This window comes from Dermacentor silvarum, chromosome 1, assembly GCF_013339745.2.
Source record: "Dermacentor silvarum isolate Dsil-2018 chromosome 1, BIME_Dsil_1.4, whole genome shotgun sequence".
Classification (NCBI taxonomy): Eukaryota; Metazoa; Arthropoda; class Arachnida; order Ixodida; family Ixodidae; genus Dermacentor; species Dermacentor silvarum.
The window spans coordinates 349,938,313-349,944,312 of NC_051154.1; positions in this window are offsets into that span (position 1 = coordinate 349,938,313).

Below are 6,000 nucleotides of genomic sequence, written 5' to 3' on the forward strand. Positions count from 1 at the left end.
GTTTTCGTCGGCCGATCCCGATGTTTGTGGAGTGAAACACAGCGGTAAACGCCGCGTGGTGGTACGGTGCCCCTAGGCGGGGGTACCGATGGTACCACTAGAACTGGTGGTAAGGGGTGCGTTCTCGCATTATTCCCTCTTGAAAACTAGCGTTCTGAGACGCTGTCGTCAGCAGCCTAGACAAATCGCTAGCTAGCTAGCCATATAGACAGATAGATAGAAAGTAGTTTAAGTAGGCTAAGAATCCTAATCGCATTAAAGCGAAAGCACGTATTCTTTTGCAGACTCCGTGTTCCAGCAACTCGAATCACGCAATTTTCGCGGACCTAATGACGCAAATCTATGGCTCCTCCTGAAATGTTGCCATTTTTCACACGTGGAGTAATGGTGAGGTTATGGTTCAGTGCCGCAAATATCTACAGGCATAGTGCCACCAATGAGATATTACGTTTTGCATGACGTGTAGGTATAGAGAACAGATAAATGAGGCGCAGGAAGTTTACCTAGCCCTGTGTACGATTGGCTACCGTAAATTGGAGGAGGGGGGGGGAAGCAAAATGTGAAGAGGAGGAGAAGCGACAGACTTCAGGTACGCTGGAGACGCAAAATAACTGCAATGTTCATCACTGACTCGCAGAGGGTCACTCAGTCTTGTTGACTTGAGAAAACTGCAGAAAGGCTCTTATGGCATGCGTCTCCAAATACTTAGTTGTCATTATTCATGGAAGTGTAACTGCACATGTTGAAGTTCGAAGCAGCACTATAACATACTTCATTATAATACGAAAACCCGCTCTAAAAAGTTCGTGTTACTTTTCATTTCCATCCTAACAGCACGAAGTGAAGTATTTATTATCTAAAAATGTATTATTAAAAAAGAAAAATCGAACCAGAGAGGGCTCACGTGCATGGTATAAAGTGAGTGAAAGAGGATTGATGAGGGAAAGGGTTCAACCTGAAAGTAAATATTTGTGTTGCGAGAGAAGTAGGAGCCATCTGACGTGCTTTTCAACTCGGCTGCTGTGCTTAAGTATAAATGAAAAAACTGGCAGCCCTTGACAAATACATGTTAGTATTTTTTTGTATAATTGCGCTGTAGCTTGCTTCTGATACAACAAGAGCAACGAAAACATGGTTGTTAACAGCCCTGAAGAAGCTTGAGGACAGGATCTAACAACTCGTCCAAGTGTTTTTGCACCAGTATATTTGCTATTTATTTGTAGGGCCACGTCCCCATTGCCAAAGGTGCCGCTTCTTGTTTGAGCAAGCGGCGCAGTACTTTTAAAAAGAGAAATAAAAAAAATTGACCCACCATCACGGCCCGGCGAAAGTGGATGTCCAGCGAAACTTTTGCAAAACCACCACTAACACTGCTGCACGGAATGCGTAATTTATGGTTCGGATGCTTGTTTTGAACTTGCTGTATGGGTGATTTAAATGAATGTGTGCACTGTTTGCTTAACTTCGTTGAGCGCTTGTAGCGTATGCCTTACAGCAGTATGAGCAATTACATGTTTTGCTTGGTAATGGTGGTATGAGTCATAGCTTATGGGTGTAGGAGCCATTGCTGATGATGACAGATGGTTGTTTTGAGCGTGTTGTTTATTGAAACGTACGCTGTTCTGTACGTAGTATGTGTGATTCCAATTATTGTATGCACTGTCCGCTTCAATTTACTGAGTGCTTGTAGCCTCTGGATAATGAGGGGGATGAGCGATTGCATTTTTCGCATGCTTAGGGGGTATTAGCCATTGCTGATGATGATGACTTCTGCTAAAGTACGGAGTCGAAAAATGCCAACCACTGAGGGGCTAACAGCTTCGCTGTAAAAGAAATACTGACGATAATTCGCCTTCCTTCGGTTTTGGGGACATGTTCAGGGGTTAGAGAAATGAAAATGAAAGCGCCAACTTTTTTTCTCGGGTCACCGAAAGGAGCGCGGCTTTCTTCATTATCAATTTTTGTTGTAGGTGAGCACAAATAATGCTCGGGTCTTTGTTTTGTGTCTGTGCGCACGCGTTCGCATTCGACAGGCTTTGAAGCAGGAGGCTAAATTTGAGAGACGCCACACGCGCAAGGCGCCTTGCTACAGGGCATAACACTGGAATCGAGGAATTTTAGGAGCGCAGTGAACGAGTAACCGAGTGCGAAATACCGGAGGCTGTATCGCAAAGCGTGAGCGCGAGCAGCCGAGAGAAGCGATATCAACCGGCAAACAGCGCATACAAATGCAGCAGACCCGCGAGAACACGTGGCCTACAAAAGAGAGAGAGGCGTGGATTTCCACAGATTCGCAGGGACCAAACCGTTTCAGCGTTATTTCGTCACGTACGGTGACAATGACAGAATGAATGCGAAGAGGCGGCAAGTGGGAGAGGGTGAAAGGTTTGGTCTGAGGCGCGGTTTCTGGCGTGCCACGTCTTTCGATGGGAAAAAGCTCGCGCACAGGCTGAATGCCGACATGGAGCAATCCTGCTGTGTCGTTTTTTTTTGTTGTTGTTGTTTTCGTTTTTGTCAGCAATGTCCTCAGCTCTGCTACCATATTGTCCGGGAAACATATGGCCTCTTTCTCTTCTAGAAAGCCTCGGGCGCGGAACTGTTTCATCTGCATGCCGAATTCGCGCACGCGGTGTCTGCTGCGAAGAATCTCGAGGAGGATTGCGGCGGCTTCTCAAGAAGCTTAAAGCAACCGTTCTTGCAATGCACGCTCACGACAAGCGTATTCGCTCCTGCTGCGGGGTTTCCTTACTGCCATCGATATTTGAAACTTTCGCCGTCGTCATTTTCCGCCGGGTTTCAAATGCGAAGCATTTCTTGGCGAACATTTGCCACTTTGACAGTATCTATCTATCTATCTATCTATCTATCTATCTATCTATCTATCTATCTATCTATCTATCTATCTATCTATCTATCTATCTATCTATCTATCTATCTATCTATCTATCTATCTATCTATCTATCTATCTATCTCTATCTATCTATCTATCTATCTATCTACTATCTATCTATCTATCTATCTATCTAGCCTTTCATGCTCGTTTCGTTAACTTGATATTTACCGAAATTGGCATAGTATGACACGAGTGTATGATGAACATAAAGAAAGGTCATGACATGAATATCAGACATGTGTGTCATGTAGGTCATGAAACAGCTGCTACGTCTTGGTGCTCTCTTAGTTTTGTTAACTTGGTTGTACCAATTGCCATAGTATACCAAAGTACATGACGAACATAAATAATAGGTCATGACATTAATGTCATGATGCGTGTCATGTAGTCATGAAACAGCCGCCTACAATTACAATGATCCAACAAAAAACATTACACTAAAAAACCACTGAAAGGTTTGGACTTGGGAACTAAGGGAAGGAGACGAAAGGATGATGGTAGAAGTCATAGTCATGACATGCTGCAAAAATGACATGACGCGGTAAAAAAAGTTTAACATTCACAAACCACTGAAATTGGGTTTGGCAACTGAGTACTAGGGAAGGAAACACTAAAGGATGATGGCAGAAGTCATAGTCATGAGCATGACTCAGCAAAAATGCAATGACTCAGCGAAAAAAATTAACACTGAAAAGCCACTGAATGGGTTCTGACGGGTACTAAGTGAAGGCAAAGGCTAAAGATGATGGTAGAAGTCATCTTCAACATGACTAAGGCTTTCGCCTTAAGTCTCTTAGTCGAGCTAAAGGGACTCCTGAGGAATCTGACCGAATGTCATGACATGCGGTCATGTAGATCATGAAACAGCCGTCTACGTCTTGGTGCTCTCATGGTCGTTTTCGTTAACTTGGTAGGCTCCCCGGACACTGCGGCTCGCTTACATCGATTCCCACAGGCGTGGGATCTGCCGGTCTTTTTTCACCCACGGCGAAGGCGTGCCTGTCATTCGCAGAGTCGCCTTCGTTACCCTGGTAACTGGCCAGTACTTAAGCCTTCTGCTCATTGTTGATGTTGACATGGATTGCTACTCTTTGGTCTCTCTGCACTGTAGAGATCCTCGACTTCAGTGCGCATTTCATCGCTAGCGCTGCACGAATTTGTGTAACTATTTAAAGCGAATAACTCTGTATTCACAAAATTTATTTGCCCTCGTGTGGCCTGAATTGGTACAAGAAATTTGCGAGCGAAACTAACTTAAGATCATACAACGTTCATTTCGGTTAGCGTTGTTGCGTTACGAGACTTGTTATTTCTTATTATATTGTTGAAACGACCGCTGTCTAATGCATCGCAAGCCAAATGCATTCAGTATAGTTTCGTTGATGTAGATCAGGTTTGTGACATCTTTCTCTGGCTAACGCAAACAAATGATCAATCTCTGTTATTTTCTAGAATTCATGTATACTCTGATGAGCTCGCGTCACGCGACTGTCATGCTGACATGATATCGACTGCGCATGCGCGGCCTGTGCGTGGAGATGTTGAATACAGCACCTCCTTGAATAAAAATGAGTCATTCCCCAACATACTACTACTGAAAGTTACTATTAATGCGTGTATTTATGGTAATGGCAAAAACACAATGATAACATCAGCTGATGTTTAAGTACGTCAGAGCTGATTTACTTACAAAGTTCTTCTTTGGTATGATATTTCCATTAGCTACCGCATTCGCTAATAATCAGTCCAGAACGAAAATGGCTGAAAATTTTATTACGAACAATTCTAGTGTAGAGAGTTTCTGATACTGCCTCAGTCTTATTGACGCTACATTGCTCTCGCTTTTCAGAGCTCAGGGAGCCTAAGTCTTTTATTACGGCTCGTTGTCATCTGTTTCAGTGAGCCCTTTCGTCAGGAGCGCATAGCAACGTCGACGAATGGTTCGTAACGGGAGTGGGTTTTGTGCGCTTTTGTCGTCTGCTAGCTCGGTACGTTAGGTATGGCTAAACCATTAGCTCACGGCCGAGGTTGAGGGGTACCTTTCAACAGCATCTCGCTTGGAGCTCGAACGAGGTTGACCATCGTAGAGGTTCGCAGGGAGATGAGGCGACGTATGACTAACGACGTTTAAACATGTTTATGGTGAGCGGTGTGCTCCAAAGAACAACGTACAAGAAAAGTGTTCTTCACACTGGCTGCTGGCTGGCCTTCTCATACCCTCCACCATCCGTGCACTTTATCCCTCGTTCTCTCCCCTAATGCAGGCTAGACACCAAAGTTACATAAATGGTAGGAGAACCAGAGCCCGGTGAACGTCCTTTGGGGAGCAAGGTTAGCATAAATGGTAGGAGACCCTACCTGGTGAACGTCCTTGGTGGTGGGCAAGGCTAGCATAAATGGTATAGACTGGAGCCGGGTGAACGTCCTCTGCGGAGGAGCACGTTAGGACTCAGCGCAATTTTTTTCTCTGACCCTCACGACTGACCGTCTATTCATGTTGACTAGCGAGATCGTTAGGCACGCCGATCACCATGTGCCTGCACCGTCGGAGCATGGTTGCTCAACGTGAATCGGAATTCACTATATATATCATATACACGTGTCCGGGCATCGCAGCTTTAAGTGAATCGTACAGCGACAAATCTCTTTGCCTTGTTTGACGAAACGATCTGAACGGTCCCCCGGCGTCGATGGCGCGCTGGGCTTGTAATGTCTCTCTGCACAGCAGTCTGCTGAGCCGATGATGCCTGTTGTACCGCGCACGTAGCTCAACGATTCGCTTCTTCAGCAACGCTTCGTACCTTGCGAGGAGACACTATAACGTGTGCTGAAGAGGTATCCAGAATACGTGGCGCACATCTCACATCCCTTGACCCGTGGGCACGGTACGTTGTTGTTGACGATGATGATCATGATTGTTTATTGAAATCTTCAAAACGGGGCGTGACAAATAGTCACCTAGCCTGCTTGAGTTTAACTAGGTCTAGTTACATGCAGCATGCAATTGCTGTATGCACTTACATGTTGGGAACGCTGCGTTGGAGGCACCTTAACTGATGGGCCCACCATACTGGCGGAGGCTCGTGATCGCGCGCCTCGTCTGAAT